Source organism: Podarcis tiliguerta, assembly GCF_965153285.1.
Source record: "Podarcis tiliguerta genome assembly, chromosome: 2".
Lineage (NCBI taxonomy): Eukaryota > Metazoa > Chordata > Lepidosauria > Squamata > Lacertidae > Podarcis > Podarcis tiliguerta.
This window is the reverse complement of record NC_139535.1, coordinates 40442730-40455717: the sequence shown is the minus strand read 5'-3', so window position 1 is coordinate 40455717 and position 12988 is coordinate 40442730. Positions and strand designations below refer to the sequence as shown.

General features: G+C 43.8%; 1 long non-coding RNA gene across 1 annotated transcript in view; it reads right to left on the bottom strand.

Annotated features, from left to right (window-relative positions):
• LOC310667199 overlaps positions 1 to 12988 on the bottom strand; it is a 48914-nt gene that overhangs the window by 22615 nt on the left and 13311 nt on the right. The gene's annotated exons all lie outside the window — the stretch shown is intronic.

The following is a 12988-nucleotide window of genomic DNA, read 5'->3' as shown; positions in this document are numbered from 1 at the left end:
TCAAATGTGGATGGTGGCAGTTGTTGGCTATTTAAGAAGTCACTCCCAGACTGACCTCCCTGACAGGGAAGGTGAGAAATACTTGCTCTTTCATTACCAGGCAAAGGGCACTTTAAACCCATGTGAACAGTAGCTGTGGCTTTGGAGGGGGTCACCATACTCTGGTGGATGCCCTGTTGCCATGAGTTCCAAAACAATGAATATATAACATGTGAACATATTCTTTGCACAGTGAAGCCTGCAATCTTATTTAGGAATAGGTCCTGTTGAACTCAGTGGGACTAACTTCCAAGTAAACATACACAGAATCAAGTCAATAGTCTGTAATCCAATGCACGCTTGCTTTATAGTAATCCTCACTAAACTCAAAGACCCAGTAGATGTAACGATAAACAATGGGTATATTGTTACATCCAAGAGCCTTGGCCCCTCCTTGCAAGGCTGCAAGGAGAAAATGGTAAGTTTTTGCTTCTGATTTCAAGCAAACCACAGTTTAGTTTTGTGTGTGGGCCCTAAACTGTGGTTAATCTTAACCGTAGCTAGTCAAAACCTCGTAAACCATGGTTTGAAGTTGGCTTGTTTCAAGTAACCATAGTTATAACTAACCACAGATGGTTGGTGCATAATGCTTAACTGTAGGTAATCTAAAATGGGAAATGAAACTTCCAAACTCCTACTGGCCACCACAGAGAACTAGAGGGAGCACCTAGGATGAGTCCAAACCTTGCTGTGACTCATTGTTCCATTTGAATACAAACCAATGAGGCTTACTTCAGTGTAAAAATGCAGAGGACCAGGGTGCACAAATTGACTTGAGGAAAACGCAGCAAATAGAGAACTACTATGCAGCCTCTGTGAGCATCTGCAGCCTCCACCACGAGCATTTGTTAATGTGGTTGCAGACCTCAGAGGGATGCAATCGTATCTTCTGCAGCTGTGTATTATAGGAACGTATGTTATGAACTAAAGAACAGCAGTCTGCAAACAAGCAACTCTTTAGGGAATTGTAATGCACTTCAGTTTAACACATTCAGAAATTGCTGTGTATTGTTTCTGGTTTTGTGTTGGTATCTTCCCTTCACCACAATGCCTGCTGTGCACCATATGACAATGGGCAAGATTGTGGCCACGATAGAATTCTTAACACTGCCTTTTCAATACCATCTCCCATCTCTTCCAAGCTGAGCGAAAATGCTGACTATATCATCAGCTTGGTGATGATGGCTGAAACTTCTCAAGTCTTTACAGAATCATTCCATCATATCATTAATGAGGGGCTCCGTTGGACAGATGTTAGCATGAGTGTTAAAAAAAAATGATCCCCCTGCCATAAACCATTCCTTCATGTTCTGTCAGCTGCGGCGTACGCGTTGGAAGGGCATCAAGCACTGGAAAGCGCTCACATGAGTAAATGATTTCTCAAAGATGTTGTGGTTTCTGGCTGACACATTTTGTTGCTGCAAGTTACACATTTGATTGTTTTCCCGTAAATTGCATGTGAACTACAATCTCTCACTTTCCACTTTAAATTTAATCCAATTCGTCTTTTTCAGTCTGGAGTCCCTGGAACTCATTCCGCCATCACTGTTTTCGATAACAACTGAAATGACCATTCTAGGCCCAGAACACCAAATCGGTATCAATTCTGAGGCAATTTCCTGTGTTAATAAAAATTGTCAGATGTGAAAATGGAGCAAGGACGGAGGTGGCCTTGCCGCTGAAGGAAGGGGGAAGGGAATGAAGGACAGGAAGCTTGTAGCATTGAGCAAGGATGCTTGAAAAAGCAGCAGGGGCATCCCAAAGGCCCTTTCAGATGGATGGTTTTGTTGCACGTGCATTCTGCAACATGTTTGTGACACAATAAAAGTTGGTTGTTCTGTGATTTGGGGCCAGAGGCACTATAGCACAATGAAAGTGGGACCAAGAACCTCCAGAACATTTGTGGTATAAAGGGTCCCTCCAGGAATCTCTTTATTGTCCATTCATGATGCTTTGTGCGCATGATGATACTGGGGAGGTCACACACAACCCCACCTTCAATACTGTTTGCACCAGCAAAATTTCTGGACCAGTCATACTGCTTCATTTCTAATCAGTGCATATCCTGTTAAATCCCATAACCTTTTATACCACAGATGTTCTGGTTTATTTTTGCTCTGCTTTTGTTGTCCCATAGCTCCTCCAGATAACAGTATTGTGATAGCATCGAGGAAGGAGCATCATGGAAGCATCACAGATCAAACTAAAGCAGAAGGAATCCTCTACTACTGCACTATTATCATGTCAAGAACATGCCCATCTAGAGGCCCCCCAGAAGTTATGAGATTTCAGCAGGAAGTTAGAGGATATGCACTGGCTGGAAAAGAAGCAATGCTACCCCAAAACATGGGCGTAGCTCGGATTTATTTTAGGGTGGCAGGCTTTTGTTAGGGGGGCAGAATTGAGTTATTTGTGATGCAATTGGTCAGTTAGTTAAGCATTTTTTAAATTTACTTGATTGCGGGGAGGCAGCTGCCCCCAGCTATGCTCATGCCCCAAAATCTTTGCAGGTACAAATAGTATCTGAAGTGGGATCAGGCGTGACCACCCTGATAGCATCATCAGCACTAATCATTGTGAATGCACCATTAAAAAGATGTTTAGAAGAGTCCTAAGGCTTAGGATCAGATCAATCATAAAGTCAACACTACCAGTGCCCTTTCCCATCCCCATCCTATCTTAGACAGCACAGATTTGGTGCATCTTCAACAGTTCTGTGCTGTGTGTATATTGAATAGATATAGATATCTTGAGAATACGCACACACACATTTCTATCCCTTATGCTAGTTATAGAAGAAAGGTTTAGAAGTTTGGAAATATTTATTATAAATTTTATTTATTAAAGTATTTATAGCCCAGCATTATGTTGTAACAACAAGAATCCTACAGCTGCGAACGACCAAAGTTAAAATAAAACACATAATCTAAGTAGTATGGCATTAATATACAGCAAAGAGAGTTTCGCTTAGTACCAATCAAAAACACAGAGAGAGAGCAGCTAAGTCAAAAGGAAATGGAAGGATTCCCTTTTAAGCCAGCATCCAAATTTCACCAGGGAAATGACCATTTGTGTTTCCTTGAGCAAAGAGTGCCATAGTCTGCTGAAGAATCAGGGCTCTTCCAGACTGTTGCTAAATTCCGGTTGAGCAGGTAAAGTTGATTTGGCATTCTCGTGCAGCAAATCTATGCACCCTAACCCGCAAAAGAAAATAAAAAACCGAGACCAGGAAGGTGATGGGGAAGTGCACTGCAGAGTGTGGGATAACACTTGCTTGACAAAATGTCACAGAACTTCCCTGGAAACAAATCAGAAGGACTGCTCAGTATTTATTTCCGTTTTAAGAAACAAAACAAAATACTATTGTGATAAATAATCATACCATAGTTATGAATTTAGTAAAACTTATGAAAGCCAAAACTTACAGAGCTACAGTCCCGTCCCCCGTCCCCCTTTATAGATGTGTTTGCAAGGAAAAAACCATGCTGTGAGTTCCTGATGGCTGAGGGTTGCAGTCTTTGCCATCTAAATTAACAGCCTTACTTCTTCTTCTTCTTAATTCCGGCTGCTTCCTAAAATGCCAGAGGACTGAATGAACACTGAATGAGCCAGAGGCGGTGCCAGGAACTCTGGATCAGAAATTTCAATTTAAGTTCAGTGTGAGTGAAGTTGAATGATACAAAGGTGATAGAAATAACTGTAACCCAGCAAGTACCAAAATTATGTCTGCTCGGGGCCCCACCACAATGAACTTTTATGCGACTTGCTTGGGATTGCGATAGCTGGATCCACGGTCAGAGGCACTAATGCTTCTCAACACCAGTTGCTGGAAACTGAAGGAGGGGAGACTATTCTTGTAGCTGGCTCCTGCTTGAGGAATTCCTACAGGCATCTGGGCGACCTCTGGGAGAACAGGATGCTGGACTAGATGGGCCATTGGCCTGATCCAACAGGCTCTTCTTGTGACGGATTGTTTAATTTCTATACTGCTTAATATAGACCCGAACCTGCAGAACTCCAAGCGTTCTTGTACTCCACATCCCTCCAGCTCCAACTAGCATGTCCAATGGACAGGGATGATGGGCGTTGTAGTCTACCAGAAATGCCTGGAGGGCTGTGGGTTCACCATCCCTGCCCTGCAAGAGTTTGAAGAGACACAGCAATGGATATTGCTCCATCCTCTACCTGCATATCTGCTCACAAGGAGGAGACAACATGGGCTTCTTGCTGCAACTAAGCAAGCTGCAGCTGTTCCTCCAAAGCTTCACCATTATCTTCCACCACCAGACAAGGAAGTTCTGTAGTTGGACACATAAAGCAGCCAGAGTTTTAGAGTTTTGATTATAACACACACCCAATGCAATACTGGCAGGCACAACATTTTGCCCTCATTGATCACCAACTTAAGCTTAGAATACCAGTACAGTGGTACCTTAGGTTACATATGCTTCAGGTTAAAGATGCTTCAGGTTACAGACTCTACTAACCCAGAAATATTACCTTGGGTTAAGAACTTTGCTTCAGGATGAGAACAGAAATCATGCAGCGGCGGTGCAGCGGCAGCAGGAGGACTCATTAGCTAAAGTGGTGCTTCAGGTTAAGAACAGTTTCAGGTTAAGAACAGACCTCCAGAACGGATTACGTTCTTAACCCGAGGTACCACTGTACAATGCTATACAAGTTTCATCAAAATATGAAATCTGCTCTCATCGCTGGTCATAGCAGCTGCTTTCCTTATGAAGAGGTTTGTTGATAGGGATGGGCATCTGCCCTACCAGCCGGCCATAACCTTTCCTTATGAGTAGATCTGCTTATGAGTAAGTGATCCAGCAGACCTCTTAACACATAATTTCTGTGCTACAGCTTTGGGCATGTGGGCTGCACATGTGGAAAGAGCTGCACAGGAACTCGCCCAGGCAAGGAAAGACAAAAAAAAAAAAAACCCTTCCACCCCTCCTTGCGCCAGAAATTGGTTGGTGCCGACACGGCCCCTCACTTTCACTCTGCTTGTCCAGGTGCTGCTTTCCAACTGGAGTGCTAAACCAGATGCAAGGGAGGGAAGAAGAACCAGAAGAAGGCAAAGGGTGTCCAAGTTTGAGCATGATTTAGCCGTTAATGCATTCTCCCACCCCATTCAAATTAGACCAGCACAGTCCACACCAGCATGTATCTGAGTGTGTAAACGATGAGCAACTTCAGTCTTTCCTGTTCATACTAGGGGGGGTTGCCATATTTCAAAAAGTGAAATTCCTGACACCCGCAAATTTGTTGAGCTTTTCTTGGAAACAAACCTTGGGAAGTCTCCCCCCAAAAGTGATTTTGAGCTTTTGGAGCTGTTTCCGTTGCTTTTTCCATCATGTTGACATATATCCGGGTTTTCCCTGACATTTTGCCAATTCAGCAAAATTCCCCCCAGTGCCATTTTTACACCTGAAAACCAGGACGTGCCAGGAATTTTCCTGGCATATAGCAGGCCTGGTTCATACTAGCAGGCATTCCCTTTTATGTTTGTCCTTGCCTTCTAACTTGTTGATTCCGTTATATTGATTAAGTACCAACAGGGTATGTGTGCAGACAACTGTGTGTACACCTTACTTTTTAAGAAAAAATGCCCCCCCCCCCGAAGTGTGCAAAAGCACATAGGCAACTGTAAATTTCCTTGCGCAGTTTTCTGGTTTTGTGCAAACAACAACAAAGATCCTCTAAGATCTCAACTGGAAAAGCAATGAAATCACTGGAGAAGCAGTAGAATTATTATTATTATTATTATTATTATTATTATTATTATTATTATTTTTTTAAAAAAATTATTTATATCTCGCCCTCCCCAGCCGAAGCCGGGCTCAGAGCGGCTAACATCAAATGTATAATACATTAACATAAAATCAGACAATCAATTAAAATACATCCTCAAATCGGATCAGGATCAGAATAAAATCCATTCGGATGGCAACCCGCAGATTAGGGTTGGGGACCTTAAATGCTCACCAGGCCCAACTGGTTGTGCTGAACTTATATGGGCCTGTGAGAAAAACATAAAAAGGAGAGTAGCAGAAAGTGACAACTGATCCACCCAAAAACACTGAAAGATAGTGAGAGCCCAGAGTGGAGTAGTTTGGAACCCATTTCCCCAGTTTACTAGAACACCACCATATCAGGCAAGCTTGGATTTACAGGGGGAATAGCATTAAGATGGCTGTTGTTTGAGGGTATCATCATGTAGATTAACCAAACTGAATGGGAATGCAAACATCTGCAAATACACAGTAAACTCCAGTGTGGACAAGTCCTGCGTTGTACAAAAGTCATGTTTCAGGACTGTGCCACTGCATTTATCTTCTTAAGTACCTTCTTCAGTTTGGTCTCATGGTGATCAGCATTGTCCCTGATCGCTTCCAGATTTGTTTGTAGGGAAGCTAGATGGTGTTACTATGTTATTGTTTTGCCCTTATTATTAAATGGTTTTTGTAGTGTTTGTTTAAATGGTTTCTCAAGTTCAAACTGCAACGCAGCTATGAAGGTCACTGGGTATCCTTGGGCCACCCACCAAGTCTCAGCCTAACTTACCTCAAAGGGTTGTTGTGGGGATTGAATGAGCAGGGGGGAGACCGTGTATATCACCTTGTGCTCCTTGGAGAAATAAAATAAAATAAATGAACGAAGAATAAATTTTGTTAAGCTCCTCACAGAGGCCAGATTGAGCCTAAATTTAACAGGATGCATTTCATTTGTTTGGATTTATGTGACTTTGAACATTCTGATCTATTAATTTATGGAGACAGAAACACTTTTTCAAGAAGTCTGAGGAAGTTCGCATGCTTAATGACACCTATCTGCAAGTCCTCTCTGTTTGGAAGCCAGGAAGAGGCAATTTCATGGCAAGCCAAAATGGTAGGCATCTAAGAGAGAACTCTTTTTTTAGAGAAGAGAGTAGGTTTGATGTTTAGCTCATTTTTCAACCTCCAAACTATGGAACCTCCAAACATGACAAAGCAAGAGATTGGTGAGCTATGATCTCTGGCTGTACTTCTGAAGGGGGAGTGCACACCTTCCCTCCATTGGCTGCCCAAATATCTGACTGCTCTTATTTTTGCCACAGTGTGATGGCGCATTACCTTCAGTGCACCTATGATGCTTAGTTTATTGTCTATTGCTTCTGCAAGTGTGAGGTTGGAGACATGATGTACTTTGCAGACTTCTCACTCTGCAGCCATTTCAAATCTAAATCTAACTAGTATCTCTATTTTGGGTTTGCCATGAAAATAAAAAGAGATGTTCAAGATACTGGGGAGGCGGGGGCACTTCCTTTTAGTCGATTACACCCAGACAAAAAGTAATGGAACTGAAAGAAGGGCTTTTTTTACTCTCTCTTTTTAATTTTGCTGAGTGACAGAAGATTTAAATGCAAAGTGGATCTAATGCACACCCTGAAGTCAGCTGGCAGTATGCAAATGACCTGTCAGATTAAAATCTGAATGAAAGAGATAACAAGCTTATCTTCATAACAAAAGAGTCTTACGGGCAAACTATTTGACGCACTGTTGATGTTTGTTTTAACCCGTAGGCTTTGGACAGGGCAATATATATTGCAAAGGGGCTCCTGCGCCTTCTCCTTCGCCACCCCTCCCGGTTTGCGGAGCGGGCGTGTTTGTGTTTGCACTTTGCAACAAAAGGCAAGTACTACAGCACAATACATGAAAAAGCCAGCAAGCGAGGGTTTACAACCCTTGCTTTCAAAGGGGCTGCGGGATTGCACACCAGCAATATAGCAAGCCAGCCAGCCCATAGGTCATCTCTCTCTCTCTCTAGCAACCCCACAGCTGCAGTGAGAATGAGCAAACACAGCAGCAGGGGGAAGATTTAAACCCGGGAGGGGGCCAGGCGTGCGATTTATTCATCTGGCACGTGCGGAGGGGCCGGGTCTGGATCAGCTGTATTTAGTTAGTGAAAGGGCCAAAGAAAAGGAAGCAAGCGAAGTTCGCCAGAGAGAGGGAGGGGAGGGGGTAAAAAAAAGGAAAGACTTTGAATACCCCTACGCTTTAGAAGAAAGAAAGAAAGGGAAAGCTGCAGGTGTTTGCAAGGCGGCGGCTGCCGTCGTGGAGCCACAAGGCCAGGAATTAGCAAGGGAGAGGCAAGTTGCAAAGCGGCTAATGGTGTTCGGGACAGGGCTTTGCATTTTTCTTGCCCTTCTTCAATGCCTGGATGATCCGCGGCCCGCAGGCCGAGGCGGCCGGGCGCTGCCAACGCACGTGGCTTACTTCAAAGGGGAAGGAGGTCTGGGGCAGGAGACGGGCCCAGCTCGGCGCGTCACGGCGGGAGGCGCGCGTGGGCTCCAGAGCCTCTTCCTCGCCTAGGGAGGCTGGGCGGCCCTTCTGGCCTTGCATGCTGCAGCCCTCGCCGCCCCCCTCCCGCTCTGCACAATGAAGCGTGTGGGAGCATTCAGCCCAAATTCCTCGCCCGGCTGGTTTTTTACTCCCATTCAAGCCCTTCAAAACCCCTTAAGCTTCGTTAGCCAGCTAGTGCCAGAGGCAGGCCGCGCGCCCGTTTCCCTAAACAAAAACAAAATAGCAAAGTGAAAGCTCCTTCAGTTCGCCCTTTCCCAGGCGACCTTTATACTGATTAATGTTTTCACAAAGTTTGCGCGAAGGTTAAGGGTATCTGCTGCTCAGGGCGCGTTCCTTCCGATTTGTTTCTGTGGGGTTTATGGGCCCCTCCAGACTTGCGCATTTCATGATGGCTGTTTTCCTCAATACATACGTCATGCAGTTAAAGTTAGTAGTGGATTTATAGTGGATCCGCCACACATCCTCCTGCTTTATTTATTGTTCTTCATCCTCTCCAGTGTTACCATGTGGTTACCCTCTGGAGGGGCACTCTTGCACTACAGTGCAACAAAAGTGGGTGGCACCCACACTTTGCACTCTTTTCTGGCCCCTGCTAAAAAAAACCCCTTTTAAGGCAAGCCTATCCAGATATGTAGACATGAGGGACAATGTTACTTGTAGGTCATGCATGGGTTACAAAGACTAAAACTTATTCAAATGAAAATTGCATATGACCAGAATAATTCCTAAGAAAGCAAAAACCAGGTCAAAGCAGTACAGTTAGCTTTTGATTCAATTTGATTTAATATTTTATTCCACTTTTTGAACAACAAATGTTGAGCTCAAAGCAGTTCACAATAATTGCAATAGCATTGTGGAGGGGCAAACCGTTATAAACACTATAATATCAAACATAGTAACATAAAGCAAACAACAAATTCATCAAAACAATACAATTCAGTAAAATAATAATAACTACAATTCTTCCATTCTTACCATTCCATCTAGTAAGAACTCGGAAACTGCAATAGTAAGAGATCTTTGGCCTCAGAGACCATGTCATATCAAAGTGGGGTTTCCAGCGCATTGCCACCCAAAATGTGTCCCAATGCATTGTAACTCTTGGAAAGAGAGACGTCCTAAAAGGATGTCTATGCAGTGCTTGTACATGTTTAAGGATTGCTGTCACAGGGAGCTGCTTCATTTTGGAGACCCAGATGTTTTCTAGGGTAGTTCTCCTTATGCTCCAGGGATGATTAGTCAATCAGATAGGATCCCAGAACTGAAACTCCAGTGTGGGGGAATTAAGAAGAACCTAGGAACAACTGGAATATACCCAAGGAAAAACAACAGGCTTTACACAGTATCTGAATAAGGGGCTTTGGCAGGAGCTCAGAGGAGCAGTTTAGAAGCATTGGCAAGTTGTACTGCAGTAGGCATGGAGTATCCGTGCTTCCTTATTTACTGCTTGACTGGAACAAGAAAGAATTGAAATAAAGATACAAGGACTGAAGGCTTATTTAGATTTCAGCTTCTTTTTTGGTGGGGTGGGGAGAGGCAAGAGCAGCATAACAGAATCTTACTTCAGTTCAGGAGGATTCACTCAGAACAGTTCTTGCAGGATTGACAATGCAACTCATTATGCTTTGAGCACTTTTCCCAGAGATTTTATGATGTTCTGTTTGGAGGCAAGGGTCCACACTGCAGAGCCCAGCAATTGCCTGTCTGTGAAGGCAGCACAATCCGGATAATACAAGGGGTTACTCAGAAGTGGTCTTTCTTTGGCGATCACTCTTACCTGAGTAAGATTGTTTTCCATGAAAACGGTCTTAACAGTGAGTCCATAGGTGACTGGAGGCCAATTCTGGATCCACATGTCCTTCCACAGTGGGAATACAGGTTTCCGGGCGGGAGTTGATCACGGTGAGGGTCTGCCAAACGTGCCTTCCTCTTAGCTCTTTTTTCCTTTTCACCCTGAGTTCGGGCTTCTTCAAAGTCCATGACACCTTTGGTAAAGGCTTTTCTCCAGTTGGAGTGTTCGCAGGCCAGTGTTTTCCAGTTATCAGTGCTTATACAGTCATACCTTGGGTCTCAAATGCCTTGTGACTTGAACGTTTTGGCTCCCGAATGCTGCAAACCCGGAAGTGAGTATTCTGGTTTGCGAATGTTTTTTGGAAACCAAACAACTGACGCAGCTTCTGATTGAGTGCAGGATGCTCCTGCAGCCAATCGGAAGCCGTGCCTTGGTTTTCAAATGTTTTCGGAAGTCGAATGGACTTCCGGAACAGATTTCGTTCGAGAACTGAGGTACAACTGTACTACATTTTTTATGTTTGTCTTGAGAGAATCTTTAAACCTCTTTTGTTGTCCACCAGTATTTTGCTTTCCATTCATAAGTTAGGAATAGAGTAGTTGCTTTGGAAGACAGTAAATAGGCATCTGAACAACATGACCCGTCCTACAAAGTTGATGTTGAAGAATTATTGCTTTGACACTGGTGATCTTTTCTTCTTCTAGTACACTGATATTAGTTTGCCTGTCTTCCCAAGTGATGTGTAAATTTTTTTCAGAGAAACCGTTGATGGAATCATTTGAGGAGTTGGAGATGGTGTTTATAAGTGGTCCATGTTTCATAAGCACACAGTAAAGTTGGTAGTTCAATAGCTTTGTAAACAAGCATTTTGGTTTCCCTGTGAATGTCCTGGTCCTCAAACACTCTTCACTTCCCCACCTTCCACAGTCCAAAAGCTGCTCAGGCTTCCTAATGGCTGCCATTTACAAGCCCCAAACATGTATCCTATACTAATGTGTATGAGCAAGTGGAATTACACGTTGTACACAGGTCATTGAGGTTGGAGATGGGTTTGCACCAGGGATGCGGAATCTGTGATCCTCTGGTTGGACTCCCAAGTCCCATCAGTCCCTGTCGCTGTGGCCAGTGGTCAGGGATGATGAGAACTGCAGTCCAATATCATCTGGAGTACTACAGGTTTCCCATTCTCAATTTTATGCAGAGGTTACTATAGGGAACCCAAAATACTTTTCCAGATGGCTATCACTAAAGTGAACATTGTGGGGAAATCACATTTTCTTAGCACTCAAATGTAATCCCTTGTTGGTGAGTTTGATGCCATTTCCCCCCAGCTAATGCTGCTGTTGCAATCCTAGGTGTTACGTGGCTGCAGTTGCTGGAGTTACATGGCATCCCTGGCCCTGAGCAGAGCTTGTTCCATTGTCTTGTGACACCACAGCTCCTTAAAAAGCTAAACTGGGCCCCCACTCTGTACTTTAAATCTGTTTACAAAGACCTTTAAAATTCAGTTTTGTTGCTATATTTATTTTATTTTAGTTTGTTTGTTTTTAATATACAGTGGTACCTCAGTTTAGTCTGACCAAACTGCAGGAGGCAGTGGAAGACAGGAGTTCCTGGCGTGCTCTGGTCCATGGGGTCACGAAGAGTCGGACACGACTAAATGACTAAACAACAACACCTCAGTTTAAGAACAGTTCGGTTTAAGAACGATGTGGTTTACAAACTCGGCAAAACTGGAAATAGTGCCTTGGTTTGAGAACTTTACCTCAGTCTACGAACGGAATCCGAACGGTGGAAGGGCACTGGCGGTGGGAGGCCTCATTAGGGAAGGCGCGCCTCGGTTTAAGAATGGTTTCGGTTTAAGAACGGACTTCCGGAACAGATTAAGTTCGTAAACTGAGGTACCACTGTATTGTGGTGTTGAATAGTTGAGCTTCTATTGAACCCTGCCCTGGGCACAAGAAGCAGAAAAGCAGTTAATAGACGTAATTTTGTGACATGAAATGCCCTCTTCCTCCACAGCCGTGCACCTGCCATTCCATGGAATTTTAACTTTTTTTCTTTATTATTAATTTTTATAAGGATGGTGACTCTCTCCCCTGTTTTGTAGTGGCCATTTCAACTTTCCAAAGAATCCGTTCTTACCTCCCTTACCTTATGTGAAACTGACAAAGATGAAACATTCTTCATACTCCATGCTCCATCCAGAAGGACAGGATAATTAGATGTGACAGCTCACTGGAGGTGTGATAATGGCTAAAATGTGCTTTTTAAGGGTGGAGGGAGGATATACTTTGCAGGATCAAATTGATAACCCCAGAGTAGTAATCACCCTTTTAATGCATGCAGGCGAACTTTCTGAAGATGAAGTTGGGAGTGTTGAACCAGGACTGGGGAGATCCGGGGTTCAAATCCCCTGTCAACATACACCTCTTTGGGTGACCTTGAGTCAGTTGCTATCTCTCAGCCAGTCCTACCTCTCAGGGTTGTTGTGAATATGAAGTGGGGATGGGGAGAGCCACGTATGCTGCCCTTGTGCTCACTGGAGCAGAAGCAGGACATAAATGAAAATTCTAAAATGCTCTAACCACTGATGGTGTTTCCTGCTTGGCAGGGGGTTGGACTCGATGGCCCTTGTGGTCTCTTCCAACTCTATGATTCTATTCTATGATTCTATGATTCTAACCCTTCTCTCCCAAGACACTTCCAGGCCACAGCAGTGCTTTTACAGGAAGATTCCCTGTAAAATCGAGAGGCTTGGAAAAAAACGGTAGTTATTTGCTCATATGCATACAATCCATCTTTTCTAACA